The sequence below is a fragment of the Bombina bombina genome, chromosome 1 (assembly GCF_027579735.1).
Source record: "Bombina bombina isolate aBomBom1 chromosome 1, aBomBom1.pri, whole genome shotgun sequence".
NCBI lineage: Eukaryota > Metazoa > Chordata > Amphibia > Anura > Bombinatoridae > Bombina > Bombina bombina.
The window spans coordinates 187,779,990-187,804,260 of record NC_069499.1 but is presented as its reverse complement, the minus strand read 5'-3'; the positions used below and the strand labels follow the sequence as shown (position 1 = coordinate 187,804,260).

The 24,271-nt window shown below is 42.2% G+C and overlaps 1 protein-coding gene and 1 long non-coding RNA gene across 4 annotated transcripts in view; one reads left to right on the top strand and one right to left on the bottom strand.

Moving 5' to 3' along the window:
* The window catches only part of PSEN1 (presenilin 1), a 332,444-nt gene that overhangs the window by 245,354 nt on the left and 62,819 nt on the right, over positions 1-24,271 (bottom strand). The window lies entirely within an intron of this gene.
* The window catches only part of LOC128645046 (uncharacterized), a 43,069-nt gene that overhangs the window by 2,211 nt on the left and 16,587 nt on the right, over positions 1-24,271 (top strand). The window lies entirely within an intron of this gene.

Below are 24,271 nucleotides of genomic sequence, written 5' to 3'. Positions count from 1 at the left end.
AACTAGCAGATAAACCCTTTTCTAAACCTTCTTGTAGAAAAGACAATATCCTAGGAATCCTAACCTTACTCCATGAGTAACTCTTGGATTCGCACCAATATAAGTATTTACGCCATATTTTATGGTAAATTTTCCTGGTAACAGGTTTCCTAGCCTGTATTAAGGTATCAATCACTGACTCCGAGAATCCACGCTTTGATAGAATCAAGCGTTCAATCTCCATGCAGTCAGCCTCAGAGAAATTAGATTTGGATGTTTGAAATGACCCTGAATCAGAAGGTCCTGTCTCAGAGGCAGAGACCATGGTGGACAGGACGACATGTCCACTAGATCTGCATACCAGGTCCTGCGTGGCCACGCAGGCGCTATTAGAATCACCGATGCTCTCTCCTGTTTGATCCTGGCAATCAATCGAGGAAGCATCGGGAAAGGTGGAAACACATAAGCCATGTTGAAGACCCAAGGTGCTGTCAGAGCATCTATCAGTACCCCTCCGGGGTCCCTGGACCTGGATCCGTAACAAGGAAGCTTGGCGTTCTGGCGAGACGCCATGAGATCCAGATCTGGTTTGCCCCATTGATGAAGCAGTTGGGCAAACACCTCCGGATGAAGTTCCCACTCCCCCGGATGAAAAGTCTGGCGACTTAGAAAATCCGCCTCCCAGTTCGCCACGCCTGGGATGTGGATCGCTGACAGGTGGCAAGAGTGAGACTCTGCCCAGCGAATTATCTTTGAGACTTCATCATCGCTAGGGAACTCCTTGTTCCTCCTTGATGGTTGATGTAAGCCACAGTCGTGATGTTGTCCGACTGAAACCTGATGAACCTCAGAGTTGCTAACTGAGGCCAAGCCAGAAGAGCATTGAAAATTGCTCTTAATTCCAGAATGTTTATTGGAAGGAGTCTCTCCTCCTGAGTCCATGATCCCTGAGCCTTCAGGGAATTCCAGACTGCGCCCCAACCTAGAAGGCTGGCGTCTGTTGTTACAATCGTCCAATCTGGCCTGCGGAAGGGCATTCCCTTGGACAGATGTGGCCGAGAAAGCCACCATAGAAGAGAATCTCTGGTCTCTTGATCCAGATTTAGCAGAGGGGACAAATCTGAGTAATCCCCATTCCACTGACTTAGCATGCACAATTGCAGCGGTCTGAGATGCAGGCGCGCAAATGGTACTATGTCCATTGCCGCTACCATTAAGCCGATTACCTCCATGCACTGAGCCACTGACGGGTGTTGAATGGAATGAAGGACACGGCAAGCATTTAGAAGTTTTGATAACCTGTCCTCCGTCAGGTAAATTTTCATTTCTACAGAATCTATAAGAGTCCCTAGAAAGGGAACTCTTGTGAGTGGCAATAGAGAACTCTTTTCTACGTTCACCTTCCACCCATGCGACCTTAGAAATGCCAGAACTAACTCTGTATGAGACTTGGCAGTTTGGAAACTTGACGCTTGTATCAGAATGTCGTCTAGGTACGGAGCTACCGCTATGCCTCGCGGTCTTAGTACCGCCAGAAGAGAGCCCAGAACCTTTGTAAAGATTCTTGGAGCCGTAGCTAACCCGAAGGGAAGAGCTACAAACTGGTAATGCCTGTTTAGGAAGGCAAATCTTAGATACCGGTAATGATCCTTGTGAATCGGTATGTGAAGGTAGGCATCCTTTAAATCCACTGTGGTCATGTACTGACCCTCTTGGATCATGGGTAAGATGGTTCGAATAGTTTCCATTTTGAACGATGGAACTCTTAGGAATTTGTCTAGGATTTTTAAGTCCAAGATTGGTCTGAAGGTTCCCTCTTTTTTGGGAACCACAAACAGATTTGAATAGAATCCTTGCCCGTGTTCCGACCGCGGAACTGGGTGGATCACTCCCATTAGTAAGAGATCTTGTACACAGCGTAGAAACGCCTCTTTCTTTATCTGGTTTGCTGATAACCTTGAAAGATGAAATCTCCCTTGAGGATTAGAAGCTTTAAAGTCCAGAAGATATCCCTGAGATATGATCTCCAACGCCCAGGGATCCTGGACATCTCTTGCCCAAGCCTGGGCGAAGAGAGAAAGTCTGCCCCCCACTAGATCCGTTTCCGGATCGGGGGCCCTCACTTCATGCTGTCTTAGGGGCAGCAGCAGGTTTTCTGGCCTGCTTGCCCTTGTTCCAGGACTGGTTAGGTTTCCAGCCCTGTCTGTAGCGAGCAACAGTTCCTTCCTGTCTTGGAGCGGAGGAAGTTGATGCTGCTCCTGCTTTGAAGTTACGAAAGGCACGAAAATTAGACTGTTTAGCCTTTGGTTTGGCCCTGTCTTGAGGCAGGGTATGGCCCTTACCTCCAGTAATGTCAGCGATAATTTCTTTCAAGCCGGGCCCGAATAATGTTTGCCCTTTGAAAGGAATATTAAGCAATTTAGATTTAGAAGTAACATCAGCTGACCAGGAGTTAAGCCAGAGACTCAAACCAGAATGCCGCCGCAGCAGTGACAGGCGCGATGCATGCAAGGGGTTGTAATATAAAACCTTGCTGAACAAACATTTTCTTAAGATAACCCTCTAACTTTTTATCCATTGGATCTGAAAAAGCACAGCTATCCTCCACCGGGATAGTAGTACGCTTAGCCAGAGTAGAAACTGCTCCTTCCACCTTAGGGACCGTCTGCCATAGGTCCCGTGTGGTGGCGTCTATTGGAAACATTTTTCTAAATATAGGAGGGGGTGAAAAGGGCACACCGGGTCTATCCCACTCCTTGTTAACAATTTCTATAAGCCTTTTAGGTATAGGAAAAACGTCAGTACACGCCGGTACCGCAAAATATTTATCCAGCCTTCATACTTTCTCTGGAATTGCAACCGTGTTACAATCATTCAGAGCCGCTAATACCTCCCCTAGTAATACACGGAGGTTCTCAAGCTTAAATTTAAAATTTGAAATGTCTGAATCCAGTTTACTTGGATCAGATCCGTCACCCACAGAATGAAGCTCTCCGTCCTCATGTTCTGCAAATTGTGACGCAGTATCAGACATGGCTCTATTATTATCAGCGCACTCTGTTCTTACCCCAGAGTGATCGCGTTTACCTCTTAATTCTGGCAATTTAGATAGTACTTCAGTCATAACATTAGCCATGTCTTGCAAAGTGATTTGTATGGGTCGCCCTGATGTACTTGGCGCCACAATATCACGCACCTCCTGAGCGGGAGGCGAAGGTACTGACACGTGAGGAGAGTTAGTCGGCATAACTTCCCCCTCGTTGTCTGGTGATATTTTTTTAACATATAAAGTTTGACTTTTATTCAAAGTAACATCTATACATTGAGTGCACAAATTTCTATTGGGCTCCACATTGGCCTTTTTTTTTTTTTTTTTGCTTGTCTGAGTAATCTTCTCTATACATTTATTTTATAATATATACTGTAAGTGTTGTTTAAAATACATTCTTTTTTTTGCAGAGATTTTTTTTTTTTTTTTTTTTTTAAATAATATTTTTATTGAGGAAGAAGAAAATGAAAGCACTACAATGTTGCTGCTTAAACAGCCAATATAAAACAAATAATAAAAATACAAATGGTCATTAGGATTGTAGCATTGTAAGATGTTCAAATTATAGTAGTGCACATATAACAAAATATTGCTAAACAGCCTCAATTTTTCTTAATTATAACAAATAAATTTAACCATCCATAAAGCTAAGGAAATAAGAATACCAGATATAATATGCAGTGTAGGATGTAATGAATTCTGTGTAATATAGTAGGATAAGATATGAACTCCCCTAGTGAAAGGTGGGATCCATAGTATAGCCTTCAAACTAACAAATAGAGGCACATACAGGCTTTGCTCTCTTCTCTGTGATCTTAAAGGAGGCCCCTGAAAAATGATTTAGTAATGGGAGCTTAGATGGTGAGTACTGTTGATCAGACCAGCTAATCCGAGTAAGAAGGATGGATCCCAGACTGTGGCGTTATGTAAAAAAAGATTAAGTACTAAGGGAGTAGTGAAAGTTGCGGTATGGGCAAGAGAAACCGCATATTTAGTTCTCCTATTGCTAGGGGACTCATTACTTTGGGGGGAGGAGGGGCTTTATATTAGTTGTGGTAATTTGTAGGGATAAAAGGAAGCATGGGCTAATTTTGCAGCTAGGATAGGATAAGACTTACTTGAGATTGAACTTATCAATGTACTGGTGGATTTGTTGTATTATATCTGAATACAGATTAATAAGATCATAATATGTATAATATCAGGAATTAATATAGGGCTAGAGTTTCCTTAGAACAAGGTTGTGTTGCCTCAATATGAAAAAACTTTGGTAGTCATCCCTACGACAGCCAATTTTTATTTTCTATTTTAAAATAAGAGGGTGGGTTTGTTGTGCCATATCTGCGTGCAGATTAATAAAATCAAAGTATGTGTAATTTCGAGATGTAATATAGGACTAAAGCTCCTTCAAAACAGGGTAGTATTGTCTCATTATGAATTTATTGGACCTGCTGTCAGGGTACGGGCCCTATACCCCACAACAGGTGCCTGTTCTAAACAGTGAGGGAGTGTTATTATGAGGGGCAACACTTAGAACACTTAGCCGAATAGCAATCCTCTAGTTAAACCATAACTCCTATAGTTGTGTTTATAACGTTAGGTAAATAGTTAAGAGTCCTAGGTATGCATAAGTAAATAAAATATAGGAGAACATAATATAGATCTATATTCTCTGTAATATAGCTAACTTAATATCCAAGGCAAGAAATGCTGCATGCAATTAGCACTCCAAAGCTCTCACATAAAACCTTAATAATGCATTAGGCAAAAGGTAGCATTAATATAGTAAAGCTGTGTATAGCTTGGTCTAGTTAAAACTAACAATATAGGTGGTATAAAAGGATGTTCAGCAAACATTCAATAGTGAGAGCCTAGGTATAATGTAACGATGACAAATAATGTGCAGAACATGCAACCTCAAGAAGTAGTAATATAACATTATGTGAACAACCGGGACATGTAAAACTGTGTAACAGGAGGCTATAGGTTTGCCACTAAACTAGGAGCGTGTAAACATAGGCAGTTCTATAATTGTTAAAACAGGTGTTCTGCTCAATAAATGATTAAAAGTGTGTAGATCCGCGGTAGCTTGATGGCTGTTCACCCTCATAGTTGTATTCACTAGTCAGGCAAGCCTCCAGCAACCTCACATCTCAGTGTCTCTATCCCACACCGGATGACCAGATTAGGGAAAGTCTATCGCGCAGTTCATGGGCTATTTCCAAGGTGCTTTTCAAATACAGTCTACTCACGCTGGTAAGGGGAGACATGCTCATCGCTTTATGGTGTGCAGGACTGTCAGCCAGCTCTTCTGCTGGAAGCGTAGCATACAGCGCCAATCTCTGAGTCGGAAACCACATGGCCGTCTGTACGGTTTGGGGTAAAGCTGCTACTGCTACTTGGTGGAAATTAGTAGTGGCGGGCAGATAGTTTTCCGCTGTTATTGGAGTATCTGTTTCTCGAGTTGTCTGGGCTGCAGGTATGAAACCAGGACTAGGCTCAGCAGACCATAACCCCCAAGCACCTCCACCAACACATTCTGCAGGGGAAGCCGTAGTAAAGGTTGTCTGTGTGGCAGCTAGCGTAACAGTAGAACTAAACGCTGCGTGCAGCTCATCTTCTATAGCGCCATGATGATCCTGAAGTAGCCTCCGAAGCTCATTAAAGAAATCAATAGTCCCTTCCATGTTAGCGCCACTCAGTGTAGATGTCACCTAGCTAGAGAGGATCCACAGTCCAACAGGTGCACCTCAGATAGATTAGGTTATTAAGCTGCTGCAAGAGGATTGTGGTGTCTTTTTAGCCCTGTACAGCAATAAAGAGTTTAAAGTTGTTTTAACTGCGTCAAATGAGCAAGATGGCCACCGGCACTTCTCTTACGCTGCTCCGTCTCTTCATGTCTCAAACTCCTGAAAGGCTTGTAGCATCTCCCTGTCTTGAGAGCTAAATGCACAGGGCAAGATCAGCAGGTAGATTCAGGAGTTACAAGCTGTCTTTTATGGGAGGTGAGCAGTATTAAATGAAAATTTGGTCGGAGCTCCCAAGATGTGCGACCGCTCACCTACCCAGCTGGCTCCGCCCCCCCCACATTGGCCTTTAAACATAGTGAACAAACAGATTCATTTGTGTCAGACATGTTTAAACAGACTAGCAATAACACTAGCAAGCTTGGAAAAAAAAAAACTTTTAAATAAATTTACAAGCTATATAAAAAACGCTACTGCGCTTTTAAGAAAACATAAAAATGTGACACAGTTGAATTAACAATGAACCAAATATGTTAAAACAACCAAATTTTAACAGAAAATGTATAAAGTTAGCAGAGGATTGCACCCACCAGCAAAAGGATGATTAACCCCTTAATACCCAAAACGGATAACAGTTGAAATAATAAACGTTTTTATCACAGTCAAACACACTGTCACAGGTCTGCTGTGACTGATTACCTCCCTCAAAACTAGTTTTGGAGACCCCTGGGCTCTGTAGAGACGTCCTGGATCATGGAGGAAGAAATAGGAAGACTGTGACTAAATTTTTACTGCGCAATAAAGCGCTAAAATAGGCCCCTCCCACTCATATTACAACAGTGGGGAAGCTCAGTAAACTGTTTTTATGCAGAAAAAAACGACAGCCATGTGGTAAAAATCATGCCCATAAAGTTTTATCACCAAGTACCTCAGAAAAAACGATTAACATGCCAGTAAACGTTTTAAAAATTGAAAATTATGAAGTGTTATTAATAAGCCTGCTGCTAGTCGCTTTCACTGCAGTGCTGGCTCAAATATTACTTTAATATTGACAGTATTTTCTTAGTGAAATTCCATTCCCCAGAAATACCTCAGAGTATACATACATACATATCAGCCTGATACCAGTCGCTACTACTGCATTTAAGGCTGCACTTACATTACATCGGTATTAGCAGTATTTTCTCAGTCAATTCCATTCCTTAGAAAATAATTTACTGCACATACCTCCTTGCAGGTGGGCCCTGCATGCTATCCCCTGTTCTGAAGTTACCTCACTCCTCAGAATGGCCGAGAACAGCAAGTGGATCTTAGTTACGACCGCTAAGATCATAGACAAACTCAGGTAGATTCTTCTTCTAATGCTGCCTGAGAACAAACAACACACTCCGGTGCCGTTTAAAATAACAAACTTTTGATTGAAGAAATAAAAACTAAGTTTAACACACCACAGTCCTCTCACACGTCCTATCTTTAGTTAGGTGCAAGAGAATGACTGGATATGACGTAGAGGGGAGGAGCTATATAGCAGCTCTGCTTGGGTGATCCTCTTGCACTTCCTGTTAGGGAGGAGATATAATCCCATAAGTAATGGATGACCCGTGGACTGACTACACTTAACAGGAGAAAAAAGAAAGGTTATGATGTAGGCTTTTTAGAGCAGAATGTTTACATACTACAATTAAAGGGATATTAAACTGCTATGGGGAACCACAATAGCATGGTTACTACATTCTATTTCAGTATCTTATAGACATCAGTTGGCGAAGCCTGATCAGCCTGATACCAGTCGCTACTACTGCATTTAAGGCTGCACTTACATTACATCGGTATTAGCAGTATTTTCTCAGTCAATTCCATTCCTTAGAAAATAATTTACTGCACATACCTCCTTGCAGGTGGGCCCTGCATGCTATCCCCTGTTCTGAAGTTACCTCACTCCTCAGAATGGCCGAGAACAGCAAGTGGATCTTAGTTACGACCGCTAAGATCATAGACAAACTCAGGTAGATTCTTCTTCTAATGCTGCCTGAGAACAAACAACACACTCCGGTGCCGTTTAAAATAACAAACTTTTGATTGAAGAAATAAAAACTAAGTTTAACACACCACAGTCCTCTCACACGTCCTATCTTTAGTTAGGTGCAAGAGAATGACTGGATATGACGTAGAGGGGAGGAGCTATATAGCAGCTCTGCTTGGGTGATCCTCTTGCACTTCCTGTTAGGGAGGAGATATAATCCCATAAGTAATGGATGACCCGTGGACTGACTACACTTAACAGGAGAAAAAAGAAAGGTTATGATGTAGGCTTTTTAGAGCAGAATGTTTACATACTACAATTAAAGGGATATTAAACTGCTATGGGGAACCACAATAGCATGGTTACTACATTCTATTTCAGTATCTTATAGACATCAGTTGGCGAAGCTCCAGATTTTTACACTGGGTGCGCCATCTTGGAGCTTAGGAATTCTTGCACGCTGTAACGGAAGTGATGCACATTCACAGTCAGTATTGTGTTCTTTTAGATTGCATGATACAGGTCAGGAGCTTTACATATTTGCAGTGTCTGCATTGCTCTAGATTATTAAAGTAGCCTTTTTATACATTTTACATAACTTTTAAACTGCGTATAAAAACTGTAAAACTGTAAACTTAAAGGGACATTCCAGCCAAAACTGGAATCCACATGATGCATTTCAGTTTTAAATAAAATAATTTTTGTAATATACATGTATTAGCAAAAATTCTTCTAATAAGAATCAAAAGAGTATTTAAGTATGCTCCGTGCACCAGTATTTCAACACAGCCCTTGCTCAGAGAGCCTAAGGTGCTTGTCCCATCTGGTAATGACTCAGTTTGTTAATTGCTGGCATGATAAAGGCAACACTGGAGCTCTGAGCAGCTGCAGCGTTTAAAAAGTTAGTGCACTGAGAATATCTAGCTATGCTTCACATGCATGAGCAGAGAACATCTTTGACACTAAAACAGTGATAACTTTTACAAGAAACATTTTTACTAGTACATGTATATTGCAAATATATTTCTATTTAAAGATGTAATTTATCCATGTGCATTTAAATTTTGACCGGAATGTCCCTTTAAGCACAGAATACAGCAGTGAAAAAGCCAGCAAGATCATTGATATGTTCAACACTTATGTCACAGAATATTACAATATGAGAGCTCCAAGATGGCAGAAAATACAGAGCTTCACCAACCAGCAACTGTAAAGGGCTAAAATAAGAGAACAGCCTTGAAGAGAGCTGCAGGCACAGGAGCAAAAACAATAGCATGGCAAGGAGTTACCATTCTGTTGAAGTTGTGTAATAAGTTCAATGTCCCTTTAATGGAAATTGCAAAAAAAACAAAAAAACTGATTGTGGTGCTAAAATGGTAAGTTATTTAAACTGATATACTAACTTTTTGCCAGCCACACAAAAAAAAAGAAAAAAAAGAGAAAAAAAAAGTGCAATAGTATTCAAAAGTGGATGGAAGAAAGGCCTCATACTGTTAAACGTCCTAAAAAAAAAAAACGGTCATTAACGACCAGGGACATGCCTAGCACGTCCTCAGGGGTTTTAAGCGCTGGAAGCAATCGTGATAGAGGCATCATACAATACCCTCTGGTTAAAAAAAGCGACGCAGAGAGGGACACTCTGTGGCCCACTCTGCATCGGCCAGCAATGGTGCTGATCTTTGGTGGCGTGGGAGGGAGGCGGGTGGTCGGTGTGAGAGGTCCAGGAGCGGGTGGGATTGCTACGGCAAACGTTTAGTGAGTGGGAAGGAGGGAGAGGGGGGATAAGTGTTGGGAAAGAGATCTGGGATGGGGAGGGTATTGGGGGGGGCAAAAAAAAGCCTAAAAAGCTGCCAATACCTAAGATGGCTGCAAATAGGTAGAGGGGGGAGAGGATAGGGTTGCCACCTCGGCTACAATGTTTTCCTGGACACGTATGACTTACACATGCTGCAGGGTGTGCAGAGAGGAACATGAATTGCACCCATGGACAGCAAACAAATAGTGATCCTGGACAGCACTATTCATGTTCATCCCTGCATACTATGCAGAATGTGTAACTCATAATTGTCCAGGAAAACATGGCCGAGGTGGCAACACTAGGGGGGGTCAGGGAGGTTCGGCTAAGGGGGATCCTACACTGCAGAAAATATTTAAATTTAAAAAGCCTTTTATTTTAGTACTTAAGATGGTGGTGACAATTGTGGGGTTGGGGTGGGGGAGGGAAGAGAGCTGTTTGAGAGGAATTAGGGAGGGATCAAGGGGTGGGATGTTTCAGATGGGAGTGTATTTTATACACTAAAGCTAAAATAAACCCTACAAGATACCTAATTAACCCCTTCACTGCCGGGCATAATACAAGTGTGGTCTTCTAATTACTAAAAAGCAATGCCAGAGCCATATAGGTCTGCTATTTCTGAACAAAGAGGATCCCAGAGAAGCATTTACAACCATTTGTGCCATGATGCACACGCTGTTTGCAAATAATTTCTGTGAGAAACCTAAAATTTGTGAAAAAGTTAACTTTTTTTTTATTTGATCGCATTGGTAAAATGGTGGCATACAATATACCAAAATGGGCCTAGATTAATTTTTGGGTTGTCTACTAAAAAACAATATATACATGTGAAGGATTATTCAGGGATTCCTGACAGATATCAGTGTTACAATGTAATGCACTAATTTTGAAAGAAAAAAAAATGGTTTGGAAATAGCAAAGTGCTATTTGTACTTATTGCCTTATAACTTGCAAAAAAAGCAAAGAACATGTAAACATTGGCTATTTATAAACTCAGGACAAAATTTAGAAACTGTTTAGCATGGGTGTTTTTTGGTGGTTGTAGATGCGTAAGAGATTTTGGGGGTCAAAGTTAGAAAGTGTTTTTTTCCCCTTTTTTTCATAATATTTTATAAAAAAAAATTATAGTAAATTATAAGATATGATAAAAATAATGGTATCTTTAGAAAGTCCATTTAATGGCGAGAAAAACGGTATATAATATAATATATGTGGGTACAGTTAATGAGTAAGAGGAAAATTACAGCTAAACACAAACACAGTAGAAATGTAAAAGGGACATTAAAGTGAAGGTAAACTTAGCTGTATTACTGTGCACTTATCTGCAATACAGCAAAAATCAATGGTACTTTCATTCATCAAAATCCTAAAATGTATCTCTATTATTAGTTTTTTAATTTATTAGCAGCAATCTTACAAGCGTTAGATTCAACCCGGTTTTTGTTGGTTTTTTAAGCTTTTTGGTCACGTTGAGTTTCTGGCCAATTGACTTCCTGGCCGTTAGGCGGCTGTCATTTGACGTCACCGCTATCTCAAAAGCTCTGCGCATGCGTTAGGTTACTTCCTCTCCATTGAAAACCAAGCGCGTTGCCGAGATCAATGACGCTTGCATGATGCTTGCTATTTGTAATGCAAAAGGGCATTAACGCATGCGCATTATGTGAGATTCTGGATGTTTTGCGCATGCGCTGTATTTTACGAAGCCGGGCACGAGCATTGTAGGCACGTATAGAGCGGGTGGGAACGCTCTATACGTTATAAGCTAAAGAGAGAGGAAATGGACGGTGGGCGGAGATTGGAACAGAACTGTCGGGTAGAACAAATATATTTTTAAAAGAAATATGTTAGGTTAAAAAAAAACAAAGTTAGCGACTGTGCATTTTGCAAGGTGATAGATAAAATAATGTTTACAGAAAGAGAAAACTTTACCTTCACTTTAAGCACTAAATAAATGCTAGATAGAATGATGCATTCAAAGAAAAGATTAGTCTGAGAACAACATCAAAGTATTTTTTTAAGTTTCATTAGATGTTTAAATAGTTACAAAATAAGTGTAACGTTTTAGTGTCTATGGAACAATGGGAGCTGCCATGTTGTAACTTAGGTTACCTTCTCTGCTGGGGCTAATTAGAGACAGTTATAAATAGGTCACTAGAGTGTTCAGCCAATGGAATATAACAGTGTTCTGCATTTCTATTTCTAACAGGAACTAAAAAGCTCACAATTTTAGAATGGAATTAAAGGAAAAGGGGAAAAATAAATAATGAAAGTATATTGCAGACTTCTTTTTATATATGCGATTTATCATTTTATATTACCATCTCAAAGTGTTTAATGTCCCTTTAACAGTAACAAAATTGAAAAAACAGAATTTATGCTTACCTGATAAATTACTTTCTCCAACGGTGTGTCCGGTCCACGGCGTCATCCTTACTTGTGGGATATTCTCTTCCCCAACAGGAAATGGCAAAGAGCCCAGCAAAGCTGGTCACACGATCCCTCCTAGGCTCCGCCTACCCCAGTCATTCGACCGACGTAAAGGAGGAATATGCATAGGAGAAATCATATGATACTGTGGTGACTGTAGTTAGAGAAAATAATTCATCAGACCTGATTAAAAAAAAAACCAGGGCGGGCCGTGGACCGGACACACCGTTGGAGAAAGTAATTTATCAGGTAAGCATAAATTCTGTTTTCTCCAACATAGGTGTGTCCGGTCCACGGCGTCATCCTTACTTGTGGGAACCAATACCAAAGCTTTAGGACACGGATGATGGGAGGGAGCAAATCAGGTCACCTAGATGGAAGGCACCACGGCTTGCAAAACCTTTCTCCCAAAAATAGCCTCAGAAGAAGCAAAAGTATCAAATTTGTAAAATTTGGTAAAAGTGTGCAGTGAAGACCAAGTCGCTGCCTTACATATCTGATCAACAGAAGCCTCGTTCTTGAAGGCCCATGTGGAAGCCACAGCCCTAGTGGAGTGAGCTGTGATTCTTTCAGGAGGCTGCCGTCCGGCAGTCTCATAAGCCAATCGGATGATGCTTTTAAGCCAAAAAGAGAGAGAGGTAGAAGTTGCTTTTTGACCTCTCCTTTTACCAGAATAAACAACAAACAAAGAAGATGTTTGTCTGAAATCCTTTGTAGCCTCTAAATAGAATTTTAGAGCACGAACTACATCCAAATTGTGTAACAAACGTTCCTTCTTTGAAACTGGATTCGGACACAAAGAAGGCACAACTATCTCCTGGTTAATGTTTTTGTTAGAAACAACTTTCGGAAGAAAACCAGGTTTAGTACGCAAAACCACCTTATCTGCATGGAACACCAGATAAGGAGGAGAACACTGCAGAGCAGATAACTCTGAAACTCTTCTAGCAGAAGAAATTGCAACCAAAAACAAAACTTTCCAATAGTAACTTAATATCTACGGAATGTAAGGGTTCAAACGGAACCCCTTGAAGAACTGAAAGAACTAAATTGAGACTCCAAGGAGAAGTCAAAGGTTTGTAAAAAGGCTTGATTCTAACCAGAGCCTGAACAAAAGCTTGAACATCTGGCACAGCCGCCAGCTTTTTGTGAAGTAAAACAGATAAAGCAGAAATCTGTCCCTTCAAAGAACTTGCAGATAATCCTTTCTCCAAACCTTCTTGTAGAAAGGAAAGAATCCTAGGAATTTTTATCTTGTTCCATGGGAATCCTTTAGATTCACACCAACAGATATATTTTTTCCATATTTTATGGTAAATTTTCCTAGTTACAGGCTTTCTAGCCTGAATAAGAGTATCAATGACAGAATCTGAAAAACCACGCTTTGATAAAATCAAGCGTTCAATCTCCAAGCAGTCAGTTGGAGTGAAGCCAGATTCGGATGTTCGAATGGACCTTGAACAAGAAGGTCCTGTCTCAAAGGTAGCTTCCATGGTGGAGCCGATGACATATTCACCAGGTCTGCATACCAAGTCCTGCGTGGCCACGCAGGAGCTATCAAGATCACCGAAGCCCTCTCCTGTTTGATCCTGGCTACCAGCCTGGGAATGAGAGGAAACGGTGGGAATACATAGGCTAGGTTGAAGGTCCAAGGTGCTACTAGTGCATCTACTAGAGTCGGCTTGGGATCCCTGGATCTGGACCCGTAGCAAGGAACCTTGAAGTTCTGACGAGACGCCATCAGATCCATGTCTGGAATGCCCCATAATTGAGTTATTTGGGCAAAGATTTCCGGATGGAGTTCCCACTCCCCCGGATGGAAAATCTGACGACTCAGAAAATCCGCTTCCCAATTTTCCACTCCTGGGATGTGGATTGCAGACAAGTGGCAGGAGTGATTCTCCGCCCATTGAATTATTTTGTTCACTTCCTCCATCGCCAGGGAACTCCTTGTTCCCCCCTGATGGTTGATATATGCAACAGTCGTCATGTTGTCTGATTGAAACCTTATGAATTTGGCCTTTGCTAGTTGAGGCCAAGCTTTGAGAGCATTGAATATCGCTCTCAGTTCCAGAATGTTTATCGGGAGAAGAGACCATAGACCCTGAGCTTTCAGGGGTTCCCAGACCGCGCCCCAGCCCACCAGACTGGCGTCGGTCGCGACAATGACCCACTCTGGTCTGCGGAAGCTCATTCCCTGTGACAGGTTGTTCAGGGTCAGCCACCAACTGAGTGAATCTCTGGTTCTCTGATCTACTTGGATCGTCGGAGACAAGTCTGTATAATCCCCATTCCACTGTCTGAGCATGCACAGTTGTAATGGTCTTAGATGAATTCGTGCAAAAGGAACTATGTCCATTGCCGCAACCATCAAACCTATTACTTCCATGCACTGCGCTATGGAAGGAAGAAGAACAGAATGAAGTACTTGACAAGAGCTTAGAAGTTTTGATTTTCTGGCCTCTGTCAGAAAAATCTTCATTTCTAAGGAGTCTATTATTGTTCCCAAGAAGGGAACTCTTGTTGACGGGGACAGAGAACTTTTTTCTATGTTCACCTTCCACCTGTGAGATCTGAGAAAGGCTAGGACAATGTCCGTATGAGCCTTTGCTTTTGACAGAGACGACGCTTGAATCAGTATGTCGTCCAAGTAAGGTACTACTGCAATGCCCCTTGGTCTTAGCACCGCTAGAAGGGACCCTAGTACCTTTGTGAAAATTCTTGGAGCAGTGGCTAATCCGAATGGAAGTGCCACAAACTGGTAATGCTTGTCCAGAAAGGCGAACCTTAGGAACCGATGATGTTCCTTGTGGATAGGAATATGTAGATACGCATCCTTTAAATCCACCGTGGTCATGAACTGACCTTCCTGGATGGTAGGAAGAATTGTCCGAATGGTTTCCATATTGAACGATGGAACCCTGAGAAATTTGTTTAGGATCTTGAGATCCAAAATTGGCCTGAATGTTCCCTCTTTTTTGGGAACTATGAACAGATTTGAGTAAAACCCCATCCCTTGTTCTCCTAATGGAACAGGATGAATCACTCCCATTTTTAACAGGTCTTCTACACAATGTAAGAATGCCTGTCTTTTTATTTGGTCTGAAGACAATTGAGACCTGTGGAACCTTCCCCTTGGGGGTAGTTCCTTGAATTCCAGGAGATAACCTTGAGAAACTATTTCTAGCGCCCAAGGATCCTGAACATCTCTTGCCCAAGCCTGAGCGAAGGGAGAGAGTCTGCCCCCCACCAGATCCGGTCCCGGATCGGGGGCCAACATCTCATGCTGTCTTAGTAGCGGTAGCAGGCTTCTTGGCCTGCTTACCTTTGTTCCAGCCTTGCATCGGTCTCCAGGCTGGCTTGGTTTGAGAAGAATTACCCTCTTGCTTAGAGGATGTAGAATTTGAGGCTGGTCCGTTTCTGCGAAAGGGACGAAAATTTGTTTTATTTTTAGCCTTAAAAGACCTATCCTGAGGAAGGGCGTGGCCCTTTCCCCCAGTGATGTCTGAAATAATCTCTTTCAAGTCAGGGCCAAACAGCGTTTTCCCCTTGAAAGGGATGTTAAGCAATTTGTTCTTGGAGGACACATCCGCTGACCAAGACTTTAGCCAAAGCGCTCTGCGCGCCACAATAGCAAAACCTGAATTTTTCGCCGCTAATCTAGCTAATTGCAAAGTGGCGTCTAAGGTAAAAGAGTTAGCCAATTTAAGTGCTTGAACTCTGTCCATAACCTCCTCATATGAAGAGTCTTTATTGAGCGACTTTTCTAGTTCTTCGAACCAGAAACACGCTGCTGTAGTGACAGGAACAATGCATGAAATTGGTTGTAGAAGATAACCTTGCTGAACAAACATCTTTTTAAGCAAACCCTCTAATTTTTTATCCATAGGATCTTTGAAAGCACAACTATCTTCTATAGGGATAGTAGTGAGTTTGTTTAGAGTAGAAACCGCCCCCTCGACCTTGGGGACTGTCTGCCATAAGTCCTTTCTGGGGTCGACCATAGGAAATAACTTTTTAAATATAGGGGGAGGAACAAAAGGTATGCCGGGCCTGTCCCATTCCTTATTTACAATGTCCGCCACCCGCTTGGGTATAGGAAAAGCATCGGGGGGCACCGGGACCTCTAGGAACTTGTCCATCTTACATAATTTCTCTGGAATGACCAAATTGTCACAATCATCCAGAGTAGATAACACCTCCTTAAGCAGAGCGCGGAGATGTTCCAATTTAAATTTAAAAATAATAACATCAGGTTCAGCTTGTTGAGAAATTTTTCCTGAATCTGAAATTTCTCCCTCAGACAAAACCTCCCTGCTGGCCCCTTCAGATTGGCGTGAGGGTACATTAGAACCATTATCATCAGCGTCCTCATGCTCTTCAGTATCTAAAACAGAGCAATCGCGCTTTCTCTGATAAGTAGGCATTTTGGACAAAATGTTTTTAATAGAATTATCCATTACAGCCGTTAATTGTTGCATAGTAAGAAGGATTGGCGCACTAGATGTACTAGGGGCCTCTTGTGTGGGCAAGACTGGTGTAGACATAGAAGGGGATGATGCAGTACCATGCTTACTCCCCTCGCTTGAGGAATCATTTTGGGCAACATCATTATCAGTGGTATCATTGTCCCTACTTTGTCCGGACACTAAGTCACATTCATCACATATATTTAAATGTGGAGGAACCTTGGCTTCTAAACATACAGAACATCGTCTATCTGATGGTTCAGACATGTTAACAGGCATAAACTTGATAACAAAGCACAAAAAACGTTTTAAAATAAAACCGTTACTGTCACTTTAAATTTTAAACTGAACACACTTTATTACTGAATATGCGAAAAAGTATGAAGGAATTGTTCAAAATTCACCAAAATTTAACCACAGTGTCTTAAAGCCTTAAAAGTATTGCACACCACATTTGAAAGCTTTAACCCTTAAAATAACGGAACCGGAGCCGTTTTTACATTTAACCCCTATACAGCCCCTGGTATCAGCTTTGCTGAGACCCAACCAAGCCCAGAGGGGAATACGATACCAAATGACGCCTTCTATAAGCTTTTTCAGTGGTTCTCAGCTCCTCACACATGCATCTGCATGCCTTGCTTTCAAAAAACAACTGCGCATTAGTGGCGCGAAAATGAGGCTCTGCCTATGACTAGAAAAGGCCCCCAGTGAAAAAGGTGTCCAATACAGTGCCTGCCGTTTTTTTTAATACATCCCCAAGATTAAAAGAACTATTTATAGATAACATCCATTAAATATACTCATAATGTAAACGTTTTAGCCCAGAAAAATGTCTACTAGTCTTTAAAGCCCTTGTGAAGCCCTTTATTCTTATACTAAACTAAGAAAATGGCTTACCGGTTCCCATAGGGAAAATGACAGCTTCCAGCATTACCAAGTCTTGTTAGAAATGTGTCATACCTCAAGCAGCAAAAGTCTGCTCACTGTTTCCCCCAACTGAAGTTAATTCATCTCAACAGTCCTGTGTGGAAACAGCCATCGATTTTAGTAACGGTTGCTAAAATCATTTTCCTCTTACAAACAGAAATCTTCATCTCTTTTCTGTTTCAGAGTAAATAGTACATACCAGCACTATTTTAAAATAACAAACTCTTGATTGAAGAATAAAACTACATTTAAACACCAAAAAAACTCTTAGCCATCTCCGTGGAGATGTTGCCTGTGCAACGGCAAAGAGAATGACTGGGGTAGGCGGAGCCTAGGAGGGATCATGTGACCAGCTTTGCTGGGCTCTTTGCCATTTCCTGTTGGGGAAGAGAATATCCCACAAGGATGACGCCGTGGACCGGACACACCTATGTTGGAGAAATGGTCTGGTCACTAAGGGGTTAATGAATACAGACCGTGACACAATTTATGAGTTAAATTTACTGTTCAACAAAAGGTTGCAGCGTAAGTATATCTATTTTTTAATCTAGCAATTTAAATTGTTTATAATGCTCAGATTAATAATATTTACACATTGATATTAAAACTAAAAAAAAAACAAAAAAAAAAAAACATAAGAATCTCTATTTGAGGTGAAGATTGTGTTCCTTAGAGATCACATGCCATGAGCATAGAGTAAAAAAACATAATTTATGCTTACCTGATAAATTTATTTCTCTTGTAGTGTATCCAGTCCACGGATCATCCATTACTTGTGGGATATTCTCCTTCCCAACAGGAAGTTGCAAGAGGATCACCCACAGCAGAGCTGCTATATAGCTCCTCCCCTCACTGTCATATCCAGTCATTCGACCGAAACAAGACGAGAAAGGAGAAACCATAGGGTGCAGTGGTGACTGTAGTTTAATTAAAATTTAGACCTGCCTTAAAAGGACAGGGCGGGCCGTGGACTGGATACACTACAAGAGAAATAAATTTATCAGGTAAGCATAAATTATGTTTTCTCTTGTTAAGTGTATCCAGTCCACGGATCATCCATTACTTGTGGGATACCAATACCAAAGCTAAAGTACACGGATGATGGGAGGGACAAGGCAGGAACTTAAACGGAAGGAACCACTGCCTGTAGAACCTCTCTCCCAAAAACAGCCTCCGAAGAAGCAAAAGTGTCAAATTTGTAAAATTTTGAAAAGTTGTGAAGCATAGACCAAGTCGCAGCCTTGCAAATCTGTTCAACAGAGGCCTCATTTTTAAAGGCCCAGGTGGAAACCACAGCTCTAGTAGAATGAGCTGTAATCCTTTCAGGGGGCTGCTGTCCAGCAGTCTCATAGGCTAAGCGTATTATGCTCCGAAGCCAAAAGGAGAGAGAGGTTGCCGAAGCTTTTTGACCTCTCCTCTGTCCAGAGTAAACGACAAACAGGGCAGATGTTTGACGAAAATCTTTTGTAGCCTGTAAGTAGAACTTCAAGGCACGGACTACGTCCAGATTATGCAAAAGACGTTCCTTCTTTGAAGAAGGATTAGGACACAATGATGGAACAACAATCTCTTGATTGATATTCCTGTTAGAAACCACCTTAGGTAAAAACCCAGGTTTTGTACGCAGAACTACCTTGTCTGAATGAAAAATCAGATAAGGAGAATCACAATGTAAGGCAGATAACTCAGAGACTCTTCGAGTCGAGGAAATAGCCATCAAAAACAGAACTTTCCAAGATAAAAGTTTAATATCAATGGAATGAAGGGGTTCAAACGGAACTCCCTGAAGAACTTTAAGAACCAAGTTTAAGCTCCACGGAGGAGCAACAGTTTTAAACACAGGCTTAATCCTAACCAAAGCCTGACAAAATGCCTGGACGTCTGGAACTTCTGCCAGACGCTTGTGCAAAAGAATAGACAGAGCAGAGATCTGTCCTTTTAAAGAACTAGTTGATAAGCCTTTGTCCAAACCCTCTTGGAGAAAGGACAATATCCTAGGAATCCTAACCTTACTCCATGAGTAACTCTTGGATTCACACCAATAAAGGTATTTACGCCATATCTTATGGTAGATTTTCCTGGTGACAGGCTTCCGAGCCTGTATTAAGGTATCAATGACCGACTCGGAGAAGCCGCGCCTTGATAGAATCAAGCGTTCAATCTCCATGCAGTCAGTCTCAGAGAAATTAGATTTGGATGATTGAAAGGACCTTGTATTAGAAGAGTCCATGGTGGAAGAGATGACATGTCCACTAGGTCTGCATACCAGGTCCTGCGTGGCCACGCAGGCGCTATCAGAATCACTGATGCTCTCTCCTGTTTGATTTTGGCAATCAGTCGAGGGAGCAGAGGAAACGGTGGAAACACATAGGCCAGGTTGAAGAACCAAGGAGCTGCTAGAGCATCTATCAGCGTTGCTCCCGGGTCCCTGGACCTGGATCCATAACAAGGAAGCTTGGCGTTCTGGCGAGACGCCATGAGATCCAGTTCTGGTTTGCCCCAACGATGGACCAGTTGAGCAAACACCTCCGGATGGAGTTCCCACTCCCCCGGATGAAAAGTCTGACGACTTAGAAAATCCGCCTCCCAGTTCTCTACGCCTGGGATGTGGATCACTGACAGGTGGCAAGAGTGAGACTCTGCCCAGCGAATTATCTTTGAGACTTCCAACATCGCTAGGGAACTCCTGGTTCCCCCTTGATGGTTGATGTAAGCCACAGTCGTGATGTTGTCCGACTGAAATCTGATGAACCTCAGTGTTGCTAACTGAGGCCAAGCTAGAAGAGCCTTGAATATTGCTCTTAACTCCAGAATATTTATTGGGAGGAGTTTCTCCTCCTGAGTCCACGATCCCTGAGCCTTCAGGGAGTTCCAGACTGCGCCCCAACCTAGAAGGCTGGCATCAGTTGTTACAATCGTCCAATCTGGCCTGCGAAAAGTTATACCCTTGGACAGATGGAGCCGAGAAAGCCACCAGAGAAGAGAATCTCTGGTCTCTTGATCCAGATTTAGTAGAGGGGACAAATCTGAGTAATCCCCATTCCACTGACTTAGCATGCATAATTGCAGCGGTCTGAGATGCATTGCCGCTACCATTAAGCCGATTACTTCCATGCACTGAGCCACTGACGGGCGTGGAATGGAATGAAGGACACGGCAAGCATTTAGAAGTTTTGATAACCTGGACTCCGTCAGGTAAATTTTCATCTCTACAGAATCTATAAGAGTCCCTAGGAAGGAGACTCTTGTGAGTGGTGATAGAGAACTCTTTTCCACGTTCACTTTCCACCTATGCGACCTCAGAAATGCCAGACCTATCTCTGTATGAGACTTGGCAATTTGAAAGCTTGACACCTGTATCAGGATGTCGTCTAGATACAGAGCCACCGCTATGCCTCGCGGTCTTAGAACCGCCAGAAGTGAGCCCAGAAGCTTTGTAAAAATTCTCGGGGCAGTAGCTAACTCGAAGGGAAGAGCTACAAATTGGTAATGCCTGTCTAGAAAGGCAAACCTTAGGAACCGATGATGATCTTTGTGAATCGGTATGTGAAGGTAGGCATCCTTTAAGTCCACTGTGGTCATGTACTGACCCTCTTGGATCATGGGTAGGATGGTCCGAATAGTTTCCATTTTGAATGATGGAACTCTGAGGAATTTGTTTAAGATCTTTAGATCCAAGATTGGTCTGAAGGTTCCCTCTTTCTTGGGAACCACAAACAGATTTGAATAAAATCCCTGTCCTTGTTCCGTCCGCGGAACTGGATGGATCACTCCCATTACTAGGAGGTCTTGCACACAACTTAGGAATGCCTCTTTCTTTATCTGGTTTGCTGATAACCTTGAAAGATGAAATCTCCCTTGTGGAGGAGAAGCTTTGAAGTCCAGAAGATATCCCTGAGATATGATCTCCAACGCCCAGGGATCCTGAACATCTCTTGCCCACGCCTGGGCGAAGAGAGAAAGTCTGCCCCCCACTAGATCCGTTTCCGGATAGGGGGCCGTTCCTTCATGCTGTCTTGGGGGCAGCAGCAGGCTTTCTGGCCTGCTTGCCCTTGTTCCAGGACTGGTTAGGTTTCCAGGCCTGTCTGGAATGAGCAACAGTTCCCTCTTGTTTTGAAGCGGAGGAAGTTGATGCTGCTCCTGCCTTGAAATTTCGAAAGGCACGAAAATTAGACTGTTTGGCCTTTGATTTGGCCCTGTCCTGAGGAAGGGTATGACCCTTGCCTCCAGTAATGTCAGCAATAATTTCCTTCAAGCCAAGCCCGATTAAGGTCTGCCCCTTGAAAGGAATGTTGAGTAATTTAGACTTTGAAGTCACGTCAGCTGACCAGGATTTAAGCCATAGCGCCCTACGCGCCTGGATGGCGAATCCAGAATTCTTAGCCGTTAGTTTAATCAAATGAACAATGGCATCAGAAACAAATGAGTTAGCTAGCTTAAGCGTTCTAAGCTTGTCAATAATTTCATTCAATGGAGCTGTCTGGGTGGCCTCTTCCAGGGCCTGAAACCAGAATGCCGCCGCAGCCGTGACAGGCGCAATGCATGCAAGGGGCTGCAAAATAAAACCTTGTTGAATAAACATTTTCTTAAGGTAACCCTCCAATTTTTTATCCATTGGATCTGAAAAAGCACAACTGTCCTCAACCGGGATAGTGGTACGCTTTGCTAAAGTAGAAACTGCTCCCTCCACCTTAGGGACCGTCCGCCATAAGTCCCGTGTAGTGGCGTCTATTGGAAACATTTTTCTAAATATAGGAGGTGGGGAAAAAGGCACACCGGGTCTATCCCACTCCTTGCTAATAATTTCTGTAAGCCTTTTAGGTATAGGAAAAACGTCAGTACACACCGGCACCGCATAGTATCTATCCAGCCTACACAATTTCTCTGGAATGGCAACTGTGTTACAGTCATTCAGAGCAGCTAATACCTCCCCAAGCAATACACAAAGGTTCTCAAGCTTAAATTTAAAATTAGAAATCTCTGAATCAGGTTTCCCCGAGTCAGAGATGTCACCCACAGACTGAAGCTCTCCGTCCTCATGTTCTGCATATTGTGACGCAGTATCAGACATGGCTCTAACAGCATTTGCGCGCTCTGTATCTCTCCTAACCCCAGAGCTATCGCGCTTGCCTCTTAATGCAGGCAATCTAGATAATACCTCTGACAGGGTATTATTCATGATTGCATTCATGTCCTTCAAGGTAATCGCTATGGGCGCCCCTGATGTAATTTGCGCCATATTAGCGTGCGTCCCCTGAGCGGGAGGCGAAGGGTCTGACACGTGGGGAGAGTTAGTCGGCATAACTTCCCCCTCGACAGAACCCTCTGGTGATAATTCTTTTATAGATAAAGACTGATCTTTACTGTTTAAGGTGAAATCAATACATTTAGTACACATTCTCCTATGGGGCTCCACCATGGCTTTCAAACATAATGAACAAGTAGGTTCCTCTGTGTCAGACATGTTTAAACAGACTAGCAATGAGACTAGCAAGCTTGGAAAAAACTTTAAAACAAGTTTACAAGCAATATAAAAAACGTTACTGTGCCTAAAAGAAACACAAATTTTCCCAAATTGTGAAATAACAGTGAAAAAATGCAGTTACACTAACGAAATTTTTACAGTGTATGTAATAAGTTAGCAGAGCATTGCACCCACTTGCAAATGGATGATTAACCCCTTAATACCAAGAACGGAATAACAAATGACAAAAACGTTTTTTAAACAGTCACAACAACTGCCACAGCTCTACTGTTGCTTTTTACCTCCCTCAATACGACTTTTGAAGCCTTTTGAGCCCTTCAGAGAAGTCCTGGATCATGCAGGAAGAAGCTGGATGTCTGTGTCTGTAATTTTTGCTGTGCAAAAAAACGCCAAAATAGGCCCCTCCCACTCATATTACAACAGTGGGAAGCCTCAGGGAACTGTTTCTAGGCAAAATTCAAGCCAGCCATGTGGAAAAAACTAGGCCCCAATAAGTTTTATCACCAAACATATGTAAAAAACGATTAAACATGCCAGCAAACGTTTTAAAATACACTTTTATAAGAGTATGTATCTCTATTAATAAGCCTGATACCAGTCGCTATCACTGCATTTAAGGCTTTACTTACATTACTTCGGTATCAGCAGCATTTTCTAGCAAATTCCATCCCTAGAAAAATATTTAACTGCACATACCTTATTACAGGAAAACCTGCACGCTATTCCCCCTCTGAAGTTACCTCACTCCTCAGAATATGTGAGAACAGCAAAGGACCTTAGTTACTTCTGCTAAGATCATAGAAAACGCAGGCAGATTCTTCTTCTAAATACTGCCTGAGATAAACAGTACACTCCGGTACCATTTAAAAATAACAAACTTTTGATTGAAGAAATAAACTAAGTATAAAACACCACAGTCCTCTTACGACCTCCATCTTAGTTGAGAGTTGCAAGAGAATGACTGGATATGACAGTGAGGGGAGGAGCTATATAGCAGCTCTGCTGTGGGTGATCCTCTTGCAACTTCCTGTTGGGAAGGAGAATATCCCACAAGTAATGGATGATCCGTGGACTGGATACACTTAACAAGAGAAATAAGAATTATATGTTAATCAAAGTTTAGTTGATAGCTTATAATTTTCTACATCCTGCTAAAATACTGGATTGTCCAGTTAAATACTGGGCACCTGGCAACCACAAGGGGGACAGACTAATGGTAGGTTTAGGAAAAACTTGAGTATCACATAGTGACCTTACGCTTACGTAATGCGACTAAAACAAAACTTCAACATTCTCACTTGCTGGTGTCTTACACAACCTAGTCTGCAAAAATTGTATTCATGTTAATGACTTTGGGAGCACTGGGGTAG